The sequence below is a fragment of the Somniosus microcephalus genome, chromosome 5 (assembly GCF_052327205.1).
Source record: "Somniosus microcephalus isolate GS21.2 chromosome 5, FLI_Smic_1.0, whole genome shotgun sequence".
Classification (NCBI taxonomy): domain Eukaryota; kingdom Metazoa; phylum Chordata; class Chondrichthyes; order Squaliformes; family Somniosidae; genus Somniosus; species Somniosus microcephalus.
In genome coordinates, this window is record NC_140991.1 from 192,853,643 (window position 1) to 192,874,729 (window position 21,087).

Sequence of the window (21,087 nt, forward strand, 5' to 3'; positions counted from 1 at the left end):
CAGAAAGCGGGAAAAAGAAATGAAAAGTTTGGAATCAAGATGGCGGCGACTCACCTCGGTTCAGAACGATAAGGCCCGCCCACACAGGCACCGATTGGTCGACCGTCAGGTCACCGAAACGTAGGATTGGTCAATCGTCCCGTCACTCGACCGTAGGAGGGCCTGCCCACACGCGCCAGGATCCCGGCGTACGATTGGTCGACCTCGAGGTCACTCTATCGCTAATGAGCGGATAATGAGATGCTAATGAGCGGAATTTTGAACGTTTTTCGGACACCGCGGGCGCGATTTTCGTCCGGCCAAAATGTCAATACGCTTACGACCGTTTCGGAACGGTAAGCTTTCTTTCGACGTAACGCACGCGTAGGTACGCCCTATAACTTTCGAGCGCATAGCCGGACAGACGCACACGTGAGGACAGACAGACAGATAGACAGACAGACAGACAGAAGTATCTGTTTATATATATAGATAAACTCCTTGCATATTTAAATTTCTGAATGTAGAGTTCATCAGTGTCCTGTTAAAGGGACTTGCATAAAATTTTGTTAGGGCTGTCTGGTATAGTGAACATTAATGTGATTGGTGATGTGAAAACTTTTATCTTTCTTTCAGATTCAGCAACATGCCTGTTGAAAACTTCACCGACACTTCCCTGCTCTTCCTGGAGTGGATTAGGCTCGGTAACTCTTGGTGGGAACACTGGCACTGTTTCAGGTGTAACCCTCCACCACCTGCCTACTCACTGCACAGCTGCTGAGTATTTCAGGGTTTTTTTCCTCCCCCTCTGCTGTTTATCGGCCCATCTATGCTGGAATATCGCTGACAAGCTGCCTGATGTATGGCATTTCTGCCATCGTAACACCACCAGTAACTGAGACCACGGCTTTAGTCTGGGTCCAGTCACGGGGCCAGCCGCCGTACTCAGTAAACAAAGCTTGGCTTGATCGTCCTTCCAGGCCCTTGGACAAGGCCAACGTGGCAGCTCCTTCCTACCCTGCCCCAGCCCCAGTGCTGCAAATCCATTCCCGGTGTCTTTGGGGACTGTCATCTCCTTTCTTGGGATTCTCAGTCAGTCCAAGGCCCCGCTAATCCGGTTATATGTCCGTTTCCAGAGCTGCCTCGGCCCCAGTGCCTGCCCGGCAATCTCTTACCAGTGTCTCGCTGTGCGAGTGCGCCAGGCCCCCGGACTTGACATTGAATTCCCCGGTGCGCGAGCTCTCAGCTGCGCCGCTTGAGCGGACGAAGGAAATCAAAATAACGGCCAACAGCACACGCTCGACCTGCGCCATCACAGCAATGGGTCCTGTTCACGTTATTTTGCGGACTCCCTAGAAAGTCTTTATGGACCCTCAAGGGTCAGCGGACTCCAGTTTGAGAACCACTGTAGTAAGCCATGCTGTTGTATGCTGATGTGCACATTTATTCCTTCACTGCATTTGTACTGGCTATACCATTGGTGCAAACATGGACCTCATTAATATTTTTTAAATATGTAAATGAGCAATCACCCATAAATCTACCCAGTAGGCATATGAATAGCTCAGCATCCTTCTTCCTGTTCTGGAAATTAGAAACAGAAGTGGCAATATTCAAGTCTGAGAATGCTACTGAACTACTGGGCATGTATAAAGAAAGTTCATTTCTTTGTTCCAAATTACATAAAAGCAATTTTGGCATCTTGCACCAGTTTATGCCCAATTTCAGATCATTTACTAGAGTCAGTGCAAATTGCAACAGCAGTAAGCCATTTTTGTGCTAAACTGTGCAAAGCCTTTGCACCAGTTTAAAGTTGCTGAAAATCAATGCAAATCATTTGCGTTACAGTCATCAATTTTGTACCAAACTGTAGTATAGATTTTCTGAGTCCTCACCATGGTCTCCTGCAAGCATGGGTCAGAAAATCACGGACAATGTGGCCATGGCTTTCCATTCCAAGCTCACAGAAGGCCAGATACCTCACCAACAACGAGGCTATCTTAGCAACTGATGGCATTGCTGTGTACCTGGCTTGGTTCTGACAATGAGCCCACAGAGTCTGTTCTCCTCTGTTACTGCTGGGTAAGTGTGCCAGGTTCTACAGATGCAGTAGCTGGCCTAATGTTGAGTGTAGGAAGTCCAGCTCTGGTCCCTGCTGATCTCCTTGGCATGCCTTCTTTCATCTTCTACTTCAACCATGAAATAATGCAATTGGCATGCTTTCAAAGTAATTCCCATTATTAATTTTAAATTATCCTGCCAAACAGGCAGGAAACTGTATCATGCATTAGATGGCTTGTTGCTTCTAGTGCAGGAATAGCCATTTATATTGTAAAATACCCTTTTCATGACTGCTTTTTTTGTTTATAATTTTCTTGTTCTGCTGAACTCTTGTAAATGCTTCAATTATAGTTAGCTTCCTGGGGATTTTGCAAACAGTATTCAAAAAGTTTTGTATCTCAGGTTGGCGCTGAGCCATATTGTTGGGTAGAGTAGAGGGAGCCTTACTCAGCCTCTAACTGTGCTATAAGTAGCCTGGTAGCGCTTGATGCTGACAGTGGGTGTCCAAAATGGGAAGAGTTCCATACCCCTGCAGTAACATTTCTCATCTTAATGAGCATAAATTTAAAAAAGAGGGGAAGAAAACATTCTGAGCATGTTCAGATGCAAAAAAGAAAAAAAACAGGAAAATAAAATAAAAACTATTTACAAAAAAATAGTAAAAAGCCATTAAAAAAAGGAAAAAATATTTAAAATGCCTCTGCCACTTTATGGTCTCCTTTACGCATAGAGCTTTTCTTTATGCAGACTGTAGATGGGTGGGCTAAGCACACAGTGGGATCCTATCATAAATGACTGGAAACTGCACGTGCTCAAATTCACAGATGTTTAGGTCATATTTAAATGTTAAAATGAAGATCTCAAGAAAATGTGTTGGAGCAATCTACAGAGGCTTTAAGCTTTAGTGGAAAAAGCATGGCAAGGTTCCAGTGAGCATCGGATGGGATTTTGTGTTGCCAAATTCCCAGCCCTCCCCTCCCCCACTTGAATCATGTCAATGGGACGGACCCTGTGTGAAAATATTCCCCAATGTTGTCCAAGAAAGTAAATAAAATACTTGCATTTATATACCACCTGTCATAACCTCAGAACATGCCAAAGTGTTACACAGCCAAAGAATTCTTTTTTGGAATGTAGTCACTGTTCTGTAGGAAAGTGCAGCAGCCAATTTGCACAGAGAGGTCCCACAAACAACTGATGAAATAAATGACCAGACAATCTGCTTTTCGTGGTGCTGGTTGTGGGATAAATGCTGGCCATGACATTGGGAGAACTCTGTTACTCTTCCTTGAATGATGCCATGGGATTTGTTACGCCTACCTAAGCAGGTGGACGGGACCTCGATTTAACATTGCATCCGAGAGACGGCACCTTCGTCAATGCAGCACTCTCTCTGTAATGCACTGAAGTGACAGTCTAGATTATGTGCTTAAATCCTGGAATGGAGCATGAGCTCACAAACTTCTAACTTAGAGGTAAGAATGCTATCACTGAGCTAAGCCAATATTTGAAAATATTTGAAAAAGATTAATGCTCCACCAAATGTTGATAGTTTTATTCCTGTGGCATTATGTTACCTGTAGCTGCTTTATAATACAAAACATAGTTGTGTCCTTTAATTAAAAATAACAAGCTTTTAAAAACTGTACCTTTCTTTCCCTCTCAATGTCATGCAACCAGCCCTACTTTTGTACTTGTGACTGAGAGTAAATAGATTCCAACAAAATTAAAATTCAAACTTTTAAGAATAATTATGATTAAATTAATAAATATTTTTATTAGTATAGATATCAACAGCTCTAATAACAACTTAAAAAAAATTATACATGGTCACCAGATAATTATGAATCAGGAAGGCCAATAGGCCCATCTTAATTCATTCATGACCCTAAAGTCTCCTAAAAGAAAAGCATGAAAGACTTACATTTATATAGCGCCTTTCACAACCACCGGATGTCTCAAAGCTCTTTACAGCCAATTAAGTACTTTTGGAGTGTACTCACTGTTATAATATGGGAATTGCAGCAGCCAATTTGCTCACTGCAAGGTCCCACAAACAGCAATGTGATAATGACCAGATAATCTGTTTTGTTATGTTGACTGAGGGATAAATATTGGCCAGGACACCGGGGATAACTTCCCTGCTCTTCTTCGAAATAGTGTCACGGGATCTTTTATGTCCACCTGAGAGAGCAGATGGGGCCTCGGTTTAATGTCTCATCTGAAAGATGGCACCTCTGACAGTGCAGCACTCCCTCAGCACTGCACTGGAGTGTCAGCCTAGATTTATGGACAACACAGAGAATATCACAGACCAAGTGAGAAATTCTAGCCTGTTGTGATGTTGGCATTTGAAAGGTGTGCATGTACAGTTTTATTTCTATCACGTTCATGGGCACATTGTAATTGCCCACAATGCATCTGAACTCTCCTACCTTTTTGCCAAAGTATACACACGCCACCACTCCCACCTATGGAGTTACAGCACGAAGACTTTCAGTCGCTTATGCCTGTGCTGCAGTGGCAGCCACGACATCGCCCATCACACGCACCATCATATCTGGTACGACACGTTCTCTTCTGGAGTCTTCTATCATTTTCAGCCTGGAAATCCTGGGCTCCAAGCTCTGCGCAGAGCCCTGTCCAATGTTGGAGGCGACTCCTCCACACTCCTTGACATTGCCAAGAGGCTCTCATAGGAACATAGAAACATAGAAACATAGAAGATAGGAGCAGGAGTAGGCCATTCGGCCCCTCGAGCCTGCTCCGCCATTCAATGCGATCATGGCTGATCATCCAATTTCTGTACCCGGTCCCTGCTTTCTCCCCATACCCCTTGATCCCTTTAGCCTTAAGAAATATATCCAACTCCGTCTTAAATATATTTAATGAATTGGCCTCTACTGCCTTCTGTGGTAGAGAATGCCACAGGTTCACCACTCTCTGGGTGAAGAAATTCCTCCTCATCTCTGTCCTAAATGGCCTACCCCTTATCCTTAGAGTGTGACCCCTGGTTCTGGACTCGCCGACCATCGGGAACATCCTTCCTGCATCTAGTCTGTCTAGTCCTGTCAGAATTTTATAAGTTTCAATAAGATACCCTCTCATTCTTCTAAACTCCAGCGAGTACAAGCCCAATCGTCCCAATCTCTCCACATATGTCATTCCTGCCATCCCAGGTATCAGCCTGGTGAATCTTCGCTGCACTCCTTCCATGGCAAGAATATCCTTCCTCAGATAAGGCGACCAAAACTGCACACAATACTCAAGATGTGGTCTCACCAAGGCCCTGTACAACTGCAGCAACACATCCTTGTTCCTGTACTCAAACCCTCTCACTACGAAGGCCAACATACCATTTGCCTTCTTAACCGCCTGCTGCACCTGCATGCTTACCTTCAGTGACTGGTGCACAAGGACACCCAGGTCTCATTGCACTTCCCCTTCTCCCAATCTATTGCCATTCAGATAATAATCTGCCTTCCTGTTTTTGCCACCAAAGTGGATAACCTCACATTTATCCACGTTATACTGCATCTGCCATGCTTTTGCCCAATCACCCAACCTATCCAAATCATCCTGGAGTTTCTCGGCATCCTCCTCACAGCACACATGCCCACCCAGCTTTGTGTCGTCTGCAAATTTGGAGATTTTACATCTAGTTTCATTGTCTAGATCATTAATATATATTGTGAATAGCTGGTGACCAAGGACTGATCCCTGCGGTACCCCACTAGTCACTGCCTGCCACTCGGAAAAAGACCCGTTTATTCCAACTCTTTGCTTTCTGTCTGCCAACCAGTTCTCTATCCAAGTCAATACCTTGCCCCCAATCCCATGTGCCTTAACTTTACATGCTAATCACTTATGTGGGACCTTATCGAAAGCCTTCTGAAAGTCCAAATACACCACATCCACTGGTACTCCCTTATCTATTTTACCAGTTACATCCTCAAAAAATTCCAGTAGACTAGTCAAGCACGATTTACCTTTTGTAAATCCATGTTGTCTTTGACCGATCCTATCACTGTTTTCCAAGTGCTCTGCTATTACATCTTTTATAATGGACTCTAGCATTTTCCCCACTACCGATGTCAGGCTTACCGGTCTGTAATTCCCCGTTTTCTCTCTACCACCTTTTTTGAATAGTGGGGTAACATTAGCTACCCTCCAATCCATGGGTACTGTTCCAGAGTCTATCGAATTTTGGAAGATGATCAGCAATGCATCTACTATTTCTAGGGCCACTTCCTTAAGTACCCTAGGATGTAGATTATCAGGCCCTGGGGATTTATCGGCCTTCAATCCCATCAATTTCCCTAACACCATTTCCCTACAAATAATGATTTCTTTCAGTTCCTCCCTTTCATCAGACCCTATGTTCCCCGACATCTCTGGGAGGTTATTTGTGCCCTCCTTTGTGAAGACAGAACCAAAATATGTATTTAATTGGTCAGCCATTTCTTTGTTCCCCATTATAAATTCCCCTGATTCTGACTGCAAGGGACCTACGCTTGACTTCACCAATCTTTTTCTCTTCACATATCTATAAAAGCTTTTACAGTCAGTTTTTATGTTCCCTGCAAGCTTACTCTCATATTCAATTTTCCCCTTCTTAATTAATCCCTTTGTCCTCCTTTGTTGAATCCTAAACTGATCCCAATCCTCAGGTTTACTGCTTTTTCTGGCCAATTTATATGTCATCTTCTTGGATCTTATGCTATCCCTAATTTCCCTTGTTAGCCACGGTTGAGTCAGCTTTTTTGTTTTATTTTTATGCCAAACTGGGATGAACAAATTCTGTAGTTCATCCATGCGGTCTTTGAATGTTTGCCATTGCCTATCCACCGTCAACCCTTTGAGTGACAATCCTACCCAACTCGCGCCTCAGACCATCGTAGTTTCCTTTATTTAAATTCAGGACCCGAGTCTCTGAGTCAACTACTTCATTCGCCATCTTAATTAAGAATTCTATCATATTATGATCACTCCGACCCAAGGGGCCTCGTACAACAAGATTGCTAATTAATCCTTTCTCGTTACATAATACCCAGTCTAAGATGGCCTGATCTCTGGTTGGTTCCTCGATATATTGGTCCAGGAAACCATCCTGTAAACACTCCAGGAATTCCTCCTCCACAGTATTGTTACTAATTTGGTTAGCCCAATCTATATGTAGATTAAAGTCACCCATAATGACTGCTGTGCCCTTATTGCACGCTTCTCTAATTTCCCTTTTAATGCCATCCCCAACCTCCGCATTATTGTTTGGAGGTCAATATACCACTCCCACTAACATTTTCTGCCCCTTGGTATTTCTCAGTTCTACCCATACAGATTCCACATCATCAGAGCTAATATCCTTCCTTACAATTGTGTTAATCCCTTCTTTAACCAGCAATGCTACCCCACCTCCCTTTCCTTTTTGCCTATCATTGCTGAATATTGAATACCCCTGGACGTTGAGTTCCCAGCCTTGGCCACCCTGGAGCCATGTTTCCGTAATCCCAATCAAATCATATTCGTTTAGCTCTATTTGCGCAGCTAATTCATCCACCTTATTATGAATGCTCCTCGCATTAAGACACAAGGCCTTCAGGCTTGTTTTTTTAAAGCTCTTACACCTATTAGAATTATTATTTACTGTGGCCATGTTTGATTTAAACTGTTGATTTCTCTGACTGCCACTTTTGTTTTTTCCTTCCTATCTTTTGCTTTTATCCTTGTTTCACTTTCCTCTGTCCCCCTGCTCAGGTTCCCAACCCCCTGCCAATTTAGTTTAAACCCTCCCCCAAAGCACTAGCAAACACTCCCCCTAGGACATCAGTCCCAGCCCTGCCCAGCTGTAAACAGTCCAGTTTGAACTGGTCCCACCTCCCCCAGAACTGGTTCCAATGTCCCAGGAATTTGAATCCCTCCCCCTCGCACCATGCCTCTGGCCACTTATTCATCTGAAATATCCTTCTATTTGTACTCTGTCTAGCACATGGCACTGGTAGCAATCCTGAGGTTACTACCTTTGAGGTCCTATTTTTTTATTTACCTCCTAACTCCCTATATTCAGCTTTTAGGACCTCATCCCAGTTTGTACCGATATCGTTGGTACCTATATGCACCACGACAACTGGCTGTTCACCCTTCCCTTCCAAAATATTCTGCAGCCGCTCTGAGACGTCCTTTAACCTTGCACCAGGGTGGCAACACACCATCCTGGAGTCTCGTTTGCGGCCGCAGAAACGCCTATCTATTCCCCGTACAATAGAATCCCCTATTACTATAGCTCTACCCCTCTTTTTCCTCCCGCCCTGTGCAGCAGAGCCACACCTGGTGCCAGGAAGTTGGCTGATGCCGCCTTCCTTTGATAAGCCATCCCCCCCAACAGTATTCAAAGTGGTGTATCTGTTTGAGAGGGGGATGTCCACAGGGGACCCCTGCACTACCTGCCTGCGCCTAGTACTCTGTCTGTTGGTCACCCCTTCCCTTTCTGCCTGTCCAACCTTTGCCTGCAGTAAGACCAACTTCTTAAACGTGTTATCCACAACTTCCTCAGCATCGCAAATGGTCCAGTATGTATCCAATCGCAGCTCCAGCACTGCAATGCGGTCTACCAGTAGCTGCAACTGGACACACTTCCTGCACACATAGTTGTCAGGGACACAGGAAGTGTCCCTAAGTTCCCACATAGTGCAGGAGGAGCATGCCATGGGGCCAGGCTCTCCTGTCATGACTTACCCTTTAATTAATTGAAATTAAATTAAATCAAATCAATCCCACCAATTACACTACAGTTAAATGGTATATTTAAGGGCCCTGGTTTACCAACAGTCCATTGCCATTGCACCAAGCAATTCGGTGTGCATGCCCATCACCCTTCTTCTGAAGACAACCCTATCGAGGTCCTCATCTGAGTCCTGTGCAGCAGAACTTGCGCACAAACTCGCCCTCTGGGGAGCTGGCCCCCGAGCTACCCTTCCCCCTCCGGCCTTGCTGCAGCTCATTCATGCCCGGTGCCTCACCCTGTGCAGATCCCACTTCTACCCTAGCCTCTAAAGTACACGCAATGCCAGTTTCTGAGCTGGTGTCTGCGAGTGACAGGTGCAGTAATGGTGTGCCTTCCTTGTCTTCTTCATCTTCTCTCCTCTTGCTCTCGTGCATTGCCTCGGGGACAGGCTGCTCAGGTGCTTGTTGTTGATTATCTGAAAGCAGAAAGGCACAAGAGTCGGGTTATGGTGCGGAGAGGGGGGAAGCAAGATATCCATGCATACAGAATCAGCAGCTTGAAAGTGAGAAGAGACTGTGGGATGAGGGGCAAGTGGGATGTGAGAAGGATTAGGAATGAGCATACTGTTGTTGTCCCCAAGGGCTTCATCCTCGCAGGTTGCCACGGCCTCTATGATCTGCCACCCAATGATGTCCAGCACTCTCTCCTCCAGCTGTCTGAGATCATGGATGGCTGCTTGCACCCCTGCTGCTGCTGCTCCCTCCGATTCTGCATGACCTTGGCCTGCAAGAGAAAGAGAAGTGTGTGAGTGAGTGTGGTGCAATGTGTTTGGGTGATGTGCTTGCCATAGTTGAATAGCTGTCAGTGCGTGCATGGTGTGAGATGTGGGTGTGAGTTTTGTAGCAGTGGTACAGTTGTCAGGGTGAAGTGAATCTCTGATTGTGAGGTGTGAGTGGTGATAGGTAGAGATTGTTGGTAGGTGAGTGCTGGGAGTATGGTGCATTGAGTAGTGTGTGAGGCTTGTGGTGCAGATGATGGGATATGGGCCTAGAAATTGAATAAGGCCTGAAAATGGGCACGGGCAGCACAAAACGCTATACGACCGCGCCCGTTGAAAGTAGTGCAAGCACTGAACAGGGGGGTCAATATCGGGTGCAGTCTACTGCCCAATAAAGTTTGGCCTAGGCTCTCTGCACTACTTAAAGGGGAGGTGCTTTGTTGCAGAAACACCTCATTGTCATTGTGTAGAAAGACATGGTCCAACAGCCAAGAGAAAGGGTGAGGAGATTTTCAGATGCGGCACTGGAGGCCTTGGTACTGGGGGCTCAAACACTGCTGCTCGAGGGCATCCTGCAAGGCCTTCTGCAGCCTCCCCCACTGAAAGTCAGCAGCCTTCCACCGGCCATGCTGCAGCCACTGGGGGAGCACTTTGTAGGAGCACTAGAGTATAAAAAGGAACACGAAAGTCAGTCACTAAGGGAATGCATAAGGGTGATTAGTTGACGTTGTTTTGATTTGGATTTGATAAATGTTGTGTATTTTGAATGTGTATTAGAATTGTCCCACATGGGATACCGTAGTGGTGATTTGCAATGCACTATGGGAAATGTAGTGCATTGAGTGAAGAAGCGCATTGTAAATAAAATGGCCGTTACCTAAACTCTCCACCCCAGAGTCCTTCTTAATTGTTATATAGGTAAGGGTATAAAACCCCTTGAGACACAACAAGACTGGTGACGAGGACGACGGACTTGCGCATCACTTTGCACTGGAATCAGCGATGTTTAAAGTAAGAAGTTCCTGTCTTTTCTTAATGGCGCGCCCGCAGGTTAGTGCTGATGCAATCGCCTCGTAAAGGTGGCGGTTCATGTGTTACACAAATAAGAAGGGGGAGTGTAATGATACAGTGAAACGAAGTGGAGGAAAAGGACAGTAAAGAAAAAATCAAAAACAAAATGGCTATGCTAACCGGAGCGTTTGGACCATTTGATGAAACGGCAGAGCAATGCAGTGCTTATACAGAGCGTTTCGGATTTTTCGTGACTGCAAATGGCATTAAAGATGATGTGAAAGTGGTGACGTTCCTCAGTGTGATCGGAGCAAAAACATTTGGCTTGTTACGGAGTTTGATGCACCCGAATAAGCCCGGCGCTAAGACATATGATCAGATTGTGGAAGTTTTGAAAACACATTTCGCACCCAAGCCGCTGCTGATTGCCGAGAGGTTCAGGTTTCACAAATGAAACCAAGGGGAGGGTGAGTCCACAGCTGAATATGTTGCAGTGCTAAAGAAGCTAACTGAGCATTGTGAGTTTGGTGAAACTCTAAATGACACTGTCCGTGATAGGTTTGTGTGTGGATTAAGATGTGAAGCAACACAGAAGCGCTTGCTCACGACTGACAAACTGACACTTAAATCAGCAGTGGAGCTCGCTGTGTCTATGGAGTTAGCAGCTAAAGATGCACAGCTGTTGGGGGCTGCAACAAGAGTGCACAGGGTAGCAGCTACACCGGATAAGCATGCAAGGGGCGCCAGAGAGTGTTACAGATGTGGAAGGTCAGGTCATCAGCCACCTGACTGCTGGTGTAAAGACCTGACCTGTCGGGAATGTGAAAAGAAAGGACACATTGAACGTGCGTGTAAAGGGTAAAGCAAACAATCCTACATAGAGACACACAAAAACAAACAAGGAAACACATCCAACTGGCGTTCTAAAAAGAAAAACCTACACATGGTGAAACAAGAACAGGAAGACAGTGACACAGACTCTGATGGGGAGCTGAATCTCCATGTATTAACGGTGAATGGAGGCTCATCAGGCTATGGAGTCACTCCACTACTAGAGGGCATACCGGTCAAAATGGAGCTGGATATGGGGGCCGCTATTTCCTTGATTTCAGAGAAGCTATTCAAAGAAAAACTGAACCACCTATCACTGACGCCGGCCAAGCTCATCTTAAAGACCTAGGGGGAGAAATTGGGTGAGTAGCGCCACCTGTTAGCACCTAAAGAGGCAGTCAGTGGCTGTAGCGCCACTGGCTGCGTCTCTGGCGATATTCAGTAGGGGCGCTAATGGTGGCGTTAGGCATTTGCGCTGCGCCGCCACCGATGACGTCATCGGTGTGCGCAGCGCCCCATTCGCGCTATTTGGTAGCGAACGCTGCAGTTGCGCCGCTCGCTACCCGCGCCCGGTTCACGGGGCCTTACTGTGCTGGCAGCGGCGCAAGTTAAGGTGGAGGTGCGGGGCGGCCGCTTTTACAGCGGCCGCCTGCCAGCACCTCCGTCCCCGGCCTCCTAAACCCCCCACCCCGCGGCATTGCCGGCTGTTTCCCGAGAGCCCGGTGTGATGAAATATGCCTTCATCAGACCTGCTTGTATTTTACCTGCTTGTATTGTGTGAACCGTACCCTTTTGTTCCTATTGTGTGTATTGGCTACGCCCTTGTCTTTTGCCATATAAAGGTCTCAGGAGCTGTATGAGTCATTCACTACCAGACGAACCCGATGTGGGAAGACCTGCTATGCTGCTATGTTCTTAGTGATTAAAAGCCTTCAGTTGAATCCTTGTCTTTGAGTCATTGATGGCATATCAATTTTAATCGCTAAGAACATAGCAGCATAGCAGGTCTTCCCACATCGGGTTCGTCTGGTAGTGATCACTAAAACACCAAGATGGATCGACTCCTGAAACCAGAGCGCTTGGATCTGGACCCCCATGCCTCAGACGCAGCCACACAGTTCGGACACTGGTTCCAATGCTTCGAATTTTTCATTGCAAACTCATCCACTGCCATAGCCGCAGCCGAAACCGCTACCGGAGACATGAAACTGGGAATCCTGCGAAACTGGGTGAGCCATCGGGTCTCCCCTCTCATCCAAGATGCCACCAGCTATGAGGATGCCTGCACCATCCTGAAGGCCCACTACGCGCGGCCAATAAACGTGGTGTACGCCAGGCATCTTCTGACTACTCGCACGCAGCGGCATGGTGAGTCACTAGAGGACTTGATACTAAACCTAAAAGTACTGGGCAGAGACTGTAACTGTAAGGCCGTGTCTGCCATCGTGTACACGGAGGAGCTGATTCGAGACTCCCTTATTGCGGGCCTCAGTTCAAATTATATTCAGCAGAAACTGTTTGAAAAGGAGTGACTGGACTTAAAACAGGCTATAGATATAGCGCGATCGCTGGATATGGCCCAGAGGAACTCTGAATCCTGTTCCCCAGGCCACGCAGCCCACTCCGCCTCGTGCGCGCCGTGGGGGCCGCCATCTTGGAAGCCATCTTCACCTCCCAGGTCTCAGGCCAGCCCAGCACCATCGGAGCCCCAGCCTCCACCCAGGAGCCCCACTACTGCCGCGATGCATCGGGGCCCGAAATGCTACTTCTGCGGTCAGGACAAACACTCCAGGCATCTGTACCCAGCGAAGGGCACCACCTGTTTTAAATGCGGGAAGAAAGGACATTTCAGCAAAGTCTGCAGAGGGAACCCCGCCTCCAACTCCACCACCGCCGCGTGCGCGCCGTGGGAGCGGCCATCTTGGAAGCCATCTTGTCCACCCTCATGGAGTCCACCATCTTGCCCCGACTACACGGACTTCCAGGACCCACTGGTGGCCTCAATCACAGTGGAGCAATCCAGGCCACATCCGTTGTCTAAATCAATGATGGACATAGAGGTAAACGGGAACAAGGTTAAATGCTTGATTGACTGTGGGAGCACCGAAAGCTTTATTCATCCGAGCCTGGTAAAACGACTTTCTCTAACGATAGTCCCCACACAGGGCAAAATCGCCATGGCCGATAAGACTCATGCCTCAAAAATTACAGGTTTCTGCGCGGTTATGTTGTCGGTAAAAGGCAATGATTACAGAGATTTTAAACTATTGATAATGCCAGATCTCTGTGTGAGCGTGATCTTGGGTCTGGACTTCCAGTGCCACCACCAAAGTATCACGCTTACCTACGGTGGGTCCCAGCCGCCCCTCACAGTGTGCGGTCTGGCTACCCTGAAGGTCAAGCCGCCCTCTCTGTTCGCCAACCTCGCACCCAACTGTCGACCCATAGTGACCAAGAGTAGGCGGTACAGCTGGGAGGATAGACAGTTCATTGCGTCGGAAGTAGAAAGACTCAAGCGGGAGGGTATCATCGAATGCAGTACCAGCCCGTGGCGCGCCCAGGTAGTAGTAGTTAAGGGTAGCGAAAAGAAGCGGATGGTGATAGATTATAGCCAGACGGTTAATCTATACACCCAGCTAGACGCCTACCCTCTGCCCCGCATAGCAGATATGGTTAACCAAATCGCGCAATACCGGGTGTTTTCCACCATCGACCTAAAATCGGCATACCACCAGCTCCCCATTAGGCCGGAGGACCGTCCATACACCGCCTTCGAGGCGAACGGACGTCTCTACCACTTCCTCAGAGTCCCCTTTGGGGTAACGAACGGGGTCTCGGTCTTCCAGCGGGAGATGGACCGCATGGTCGATGAGAACCAGTTAACAGCCACCTACCAATAACTAGACAACGTCACCATCTGCGGCCACGACCAGCAAGACCACGACTCGAACCTCGCGAGATTTCTGAAAACCGCCCTCAGACTCAATCTCACCTACAACGAGGATAAGTGTGTCTTTAGCACCACGCACCTCTGTATCCTGGGCTGCGTGGTGGAAAACGGGGAAATCGGTCCGGACCCCGACCGATTGCGCCCCCTACGGGAGCTACCCCTACCAAACATTCCCAAGGCCCTGAAAAGGTGCCTGGGGTTCTTCTCCTATTACGCCCAATGGGTCCCCAATTATTCCGACAAGGCCCGTCCCCTCCTGAAATCAACATCCTTCCCGCTCACAGCCGAGGCCCACGCCACCTTCAACAGCATTAAACGCGACATTGAGAAGGCCGCGCTGTGGGCAGTGGACGAAAACATCCCTTTCCAGGTCGAAAGCGATGCGTCCGACTTCGCTTTAGCAGCCACCCTCAACCAGGATGGGCGGCCCGTGGCCTTTTTCTCAAGAACCCTCCAAGGGCCCAAGATCAGGCACTCCTCAGTAGAGAAGGAGGCCCAGGCCATAGTGGAGGCAGTGTGGCACTGGAGGCACTACCTAGCCGGCAAACGCTTCACCCTGCTTACCGACCAGCGGTTGGTAGCCTTCATGTTTAACAACAAACAGAGGGGGAAGATCAAGAACGACAAAATTCTCAGGTGGCGGATCGAACTCTCCACGTTTGAGTACGACATAATATATAGGCCGGGGGCCCTCAACGAATCCCCCAACGCCCTATCACGAGGGATGTGTGCCAGCATCCAGGGGGACAGGCTACAGGGCCTCCACAATGGCCTCTGCCACCCGGGGGTCACCCGGCTATTCCACTTTATAAAATCCCGTAACCTGCCCTATTCCATCGAGGAGGTCCGGTCTATGACCAGGGACTGCCGCACCTGTGCGGAATGCAAGCCCCGTTTTTTCAGGCCCGACCGAGCCCACCTGATCAAAGCTACACGGCCATTCGAGCGCCTGAGCTTAGATTTCAAGGGACCACTCCCCTCCACCGACCGCAATGTGTACTTTCTCAACATTGTGGACGAGTACTCCCGCTTCCCATTCGCCTACCCCTGCCCAGATATGACCAGTGCCACGGTCATCAAGTGCCTCGGCAACCTGTTTTGCACGTTCGGCATGCCTAACTACATCCACACTGACAGGGGGGCGTCATTCATGAGCGATGAACTGCGCCAATACCTGCTGTCGAAGGGGATAGCCACGAGTCGGACCACTAGTTATAACCCCCGGGGTAATGGGCAAGTGGAGAGGGAGAACGCGACAGTGTGGAAGGCGGTCACCTTAGCACTAAGGTCTGAAGGCCTCCCCACCTCCCGCTGGCAGGAGGTCCTGCCAGACGTACTCCACTCGATAAGGTCGCTACTGTGTACTGCTACTAACGCCACTCCTCACGAGAAGATATTTGTTTTTCCCCGCAAATCAACCTCAGGAGTATCCCTACCCTCGTGGTTCTCCACCCCAGGGACAGTCCTGTTACGGAAGCATGTGAGGGGCCACAAAACGGATCCCCTCGTGGAGGCAGTACACCTACTCCACGCAAACCCACAGTACGCGTACGTCAAGCACACCGACGGGCGTGAAGGCACCGTGTCCATAAAGGACCTCGCCTCGGCAGGAAGCGACGACGACGACCCATCACCACCACCCCCAGAAGAACCTCCACCATCCCCAGAGGTATCCTCACCACCCCCAGAAGTACCTGCAACACCCCCAGCACATGGGTATGCCCAGGAGGGCACCACGGACTCCCGGTCGGAACCCGAGGTACTGTTGCGACGTTCAGGAAGGACTATCACACCCCCGGACAGACTAAATCTGTAGAAGGGGTGAATGTGATGAAATATGCCTTCATCAGACCTGCTTGTATTTTACCTGCTTGTATTGTGTGAACCGCACCCTTTTGTTCCTATTGTGTGTATTGGCTACGCCCCTGTCTTTTGCCATATAAAGGTCTCAGGAGCTGTATGAGTCATTCACTACCAGACGAACCCGATGTGGGAAGACCTGCTATGCTGCTATGTCCTTAGTGATTAAAAGCCTTCAGTTGAATCCTTGTCTTTGAGTCATTGATGGCATATCACCCGGCACTTCTCCTTGGTGGCGGGCTCATTTGCTGGCACTCGCGATCGGGGATCGCGCTGTTGCAGGCACCTCCCCCTTAAGAGTGGGAGGAAGGCCTGCAGTACCACAGCGTGCCGTGCCGCAGCATGTGGCACTGCGGCACGTTGTGCTGCGATAATCAGTTTCAGCGCCCTAAGAGGGACGTGGAGCGCTTCGAGCCTCGCCCCGTCTCCCTCGAGGGGCACTGAAACTGAATTTCTGGCGATCGGTATCACTCCGATCGCTGCGCTAAATCCTGCGCTCAGGCGACTTTTGCGCCACTTTGGCGCCCCAACCCAATTTCTAGGCCCTACACTGGGGAAACAGTCCCAATGCTGGATAAGACGGAGGTCATGGTGGAGCTTAATGGACAAACTGTGATGGGCAGGCCATGGTTGGAGAAAATTCATCTGGATTTGAAAAAAGTGAATGCGGTGTCAGTCGAAGAGGCGGGTCTAGCGGCAGTGTTGACAAAGCATGCGGCTGTCTTTGACAGAGAATTGGGGAGTATGAAGGGGATTACGGTCAAACTCAAGGTGAAGCCTGACAACCAGCCATGATTCCTGAAGGCCAGGAACGTTCCCTACACCCTCAGACCAAAGGTGGAGGCTGACCTGGAGCGTCTGGTCAAGATAGGGGTCCTGGTGCCGGTTTCGCACAGTGAGTGGGCCACGCCCGTGGTACCAGTGATGAAGAGTGATGGCGCGGTTCGCTTATGTGGAGATTTCAAAGTAACAGTGAATCCTGTGCTCTCAGCTGAACAGTACCCCCTCCCCATCATTGAAGATCTTTTCGCAGGTCTAGCAGGCGGTCAGAAGTTTAGCAAGATTGATCTATGCCAAGCCTACTTGCAGATGCATGTAGAAGAGGACTCACAGAAGTACCTCACCATCACCACCCACAAGGGCCTCTACAGGTACTGCCGCCTGCCCTTTGGTATAACGTCAGCACCAGCATTGTTTCAGTGGGCTATGGACCAGATCTTAAGCGGCATTCCAGGGGTACAATGTTATCTCGACAATATCCTTGTCACAGGAAAGGATGACAACGAGCATCTGCAGAACCTGACGAAGACACTGGGAAGACTTGAAGAATATGGCTTACGCGTTTGCAAGGACAAATGCGAATTTTTCAAGCCATCAGTGGAGTACCTAGGCCATGTCATCGACGCGGACGGCCTACACACAGCACCGTCGAAAGTGAAAGCCATTGCCGACGCTCCTGCACCTACAAATGTCGGCCAGCTGCGGTCATTCTTAGGTCTCCTGAACTATTACGGAAAGTCTATTCCACAGCTGGCATCACTGTTGAAGCCATTACATGAGTTGCTGTGTCAGGGCAAGGTCTGGGCATGGACGAAGGAGTGCGAAGCTGCATTCAAGAAAGCCAAAGCAGCTTTGACTGACCCCAGGGTGTTGACGCACTTTGACCCGTCATTGCAGATTCAGCTGGCCTGTGACGCATCGCCTTATGGCGTCGGCGCCGTCATGTCCCACCTCTTTCCCTCAGGCGAAGAGAAGCCGATTGCATTTGCGTCAAGGTCCCTGAGCAAGGCGGAGGTGAAATACCCGCAGATCGAAAAAGAGGTTTTGGGCATCATCTTTGGAATCAAAAAGTTCCATCACTACTTGTTCGGAAGGAAATTCACCTTGCTGATGGATCATCATCCTCTGACATCGAACTTTGGTCCACACACAGGAATACCCTCCCTGGCAGCGTGCAGGATGCAGCGCTGGGCGCTGATGTTAAGCGCTCACAATTACAACATCAAATACCGGAGGTCAGCAGCACATGGCAATGCGGACGGATTGTCAAGACTTCCACTGCCTGTGCCCTCTGAAGGCTGTGAGCAGAAGATTTCTACTTTGACATGGTGAGCAATGCCCCTGTCACGGACCAGCAGGTCAAGAAAGAGACCAGAGTGGACCCTACGCTTTCCAAGGTGCTGGTTCAGGTGATGCGAGGAGATGGATCACGGGTGTCAGACGCACCAACTGAGCTCCTACCTTACCTGTCAAGAGGGAAGGAGTTGTCTGTCACGTCAGGATGCCTCCTTTGGGGCATGCGAGTGATCATACCACCAAAGCTGCGGAAACATGTCCTCAACGAGCTGCACTCAGGACATTGTGGTATTGTCCGGATGAAGGAGCTGGCACAAAGCTACTTCTGGTGGCCCGGTCTGGATCATGAAATTGAAGTGGAAGCGAAATCATGCCCATCATGTGAGACAACCAGGGATACGCCAAGAGCAGCGCCACAGCATCCATGGGAATGGCCGGTGATACCGTGGCAACGGATCCATCTGGACTTTGCGGGACCAGTGGAAGGAGTGATGTTCCTGGTCGCGGTGAACTCCCATTCCAAATGGCCGGAGGTTGCAGTAATGTCCACTACCACTACGGAGAAAACCATCGAGACTCTGAGAGAGATGTTTGGGCGATTTGGTCTGCCGGAGCAGATCGTAACCGACAATGGAACACAGTTCACATCCCAGGAGATGGAGGAGTTCCTCAAGAGCAATGGAATCCAGCACACGTTCTCCGCGCCTTATCATCCATCCACGAATGGATTGGCGGAGAGATTTGTCAGAACGCTGAAACGTGCGTTGAAAGCTGCAAGAAGTGATGCTCTTCTAAAGCAGCGCCTGAATGCTTTCTTGCTGAAATACTAAAACACGCCTCATGCTACGACTGGAGCATCTCCTGCTTACCTACTCATGGGAAGGCAGCTACGGACACACCTTGACCTGCTGAGGCCAACGTCCGCAGAAGCAGTGGTGCACGCCAATCAGCAGGATCAAGTCAGCAGACGAGCTCAGAGGTCCAAAGAATGACACTTTGTGGTGGGGGGCAAAGTCCTAGCGTGTAACTACACCACCCCGGAGCAGTGGGTCCCGGCTACGGTCATTCAAAAGACGGGCCCCGTTTCATACCGAGTCCGCACCGGAGACGACCGAACATGGAGACGGCATGTAGACCAGTTACTGCCAAGACAGTCGCCACAGGTAACCCAAGAAAAAGCGGATCAAGGACCTGCTGGGGGCTCCAGCAGGGACTGGTCGTCTGACCCTGAGACAGTGGCACCATCCACTCTTGTGCCATCGAGGGAGGAAGCCACGCCTGCAGGGTCACGGGAGAGCCAGCCAGAGCCTGCTCCTGAGACTAGGCGTTACCCCCAAAGAGAAAGGCAGCTTCCAGAGCGCCTTAGTTACAGTTAGTGCTAACCTGTGTGCATGGGGCAGAATAATCCCCAGGGTTAGCGGAATGTAGAGGCAGTCTACCCTCTCTTCCAAAGTGATAGTCATTTTCAGTTATTCTGTTTTGTGGACATTCTATTTTAAGCGGGAGGAAATATGTTGTGTATTTTGAATGTGTATTAGAATGATCCCACATGGGATACCGTAGTGGTGATTTGCAATGCACTATGGGAAATGTAGTGCATTGAGTGAAGAAGCACATTGTAAATAAAATGGCCGTTAACTAAACTCGCCACCCCGGAGTCCTTCTTAATTGTTATATAGGTAAGGGTATAAAACCCCTTGAGACACAATAAATTTATAAATTATGTTTGGAATGTTTGTTTTGCGGTGTCTCTCATTTCAGCTTTTTGCCCAGGAGGATGCTGTGATGTTTCGTGACAGAGGGAATGATAAGATGGGAATGTGATGAGCAACCGGGATCTGGGGTTTCATTTATTGGAAACGGAGTCTGATCTGCTGCCTGCCTGCTCCCTTCCTCCTCCTCCTGAGGTAGTCTCGGAACCCATGACGGCAAGGGCTGCGCCCTCATGATGGCCAAGTCGTGGAGCATGCAGCACACAATGGAACACCCACTCCGGCGTGTACTGGAGGACTCCTCCCGAGTGGTCAAGGCAGTGGAACTGTTGCTTTAGCACCCCGATGGTCTGCTCGATGAGTTTCCTCATGGTAGCATGGCTGTCATTATATGATTGCTGGGCACGAGTGGTGGTGTTGCGGAAGGGAGTCATCAGCCAGATGCAGAGCGAATAACCCTTGTCCCCGAGCAGCCACCCTTGGGTTTGACATGGTGACTGGAAGTTTGCTGGCACACCAGACTGACACAGGATGAAGGCATCGTGACTGCTGCCAGAATTCCAAGCATTGACTCTCCTGGTGCACTGTGCATGGTCGCACAACAACTGCACATTAAGTGAGTGGCAGCCTTTGCAGTTACGGAACATCTCAGGATTGGTATGCAGCGCCCACAAAGCCAAGTGTATGCCATTGATGGCACCCTGCACCATGGGGAAGCTCAATATCCTGGCAAAGCCATATGCGCGCTCCCTGTCATACTTGACCACGAGGGGTACTGAAAGTAAAGCCCCCATGACTGGGAGCGAGTGGTGTGAGCAGAAGCCGTTAAATGGAGGGGGGAGGGGTGTGAAGCGATCGGGGGCCAGGAGGAGCATGGGGACGGCTGGAGAAACTGGGGGGTGGGCGGGTGTCAGCAAAGATCGGCAGCCGGAGGAGTGAGGGGCGGGATGAAGAGCGGGAGGAGACAACAGATGACATTGGAGGGCCGGAGGAGCACTGGGGGCGAGGGAGACCTCGTGGTGGGGATTGGAGGCCTGGGGGGTGGCCTCGTGGATGAATCGGAGGCCTGGGGGTGGGGGGGGAATTGGGGGCCTCGTGTGAATCGTGA

The 21,087-nt window shown here is 49.3% G+C and overlaps 1 pseudogene; it reads left to right on the forward strand.

Annotated features, from left to right (window-relative positions):
- Positions 1-21,087, forward strand: part of LOC147117495 (uncharacterized) — a 231,243-nt pseudogene that overhangs the window by 82,624 nt on the left and 127,532 nt on the right.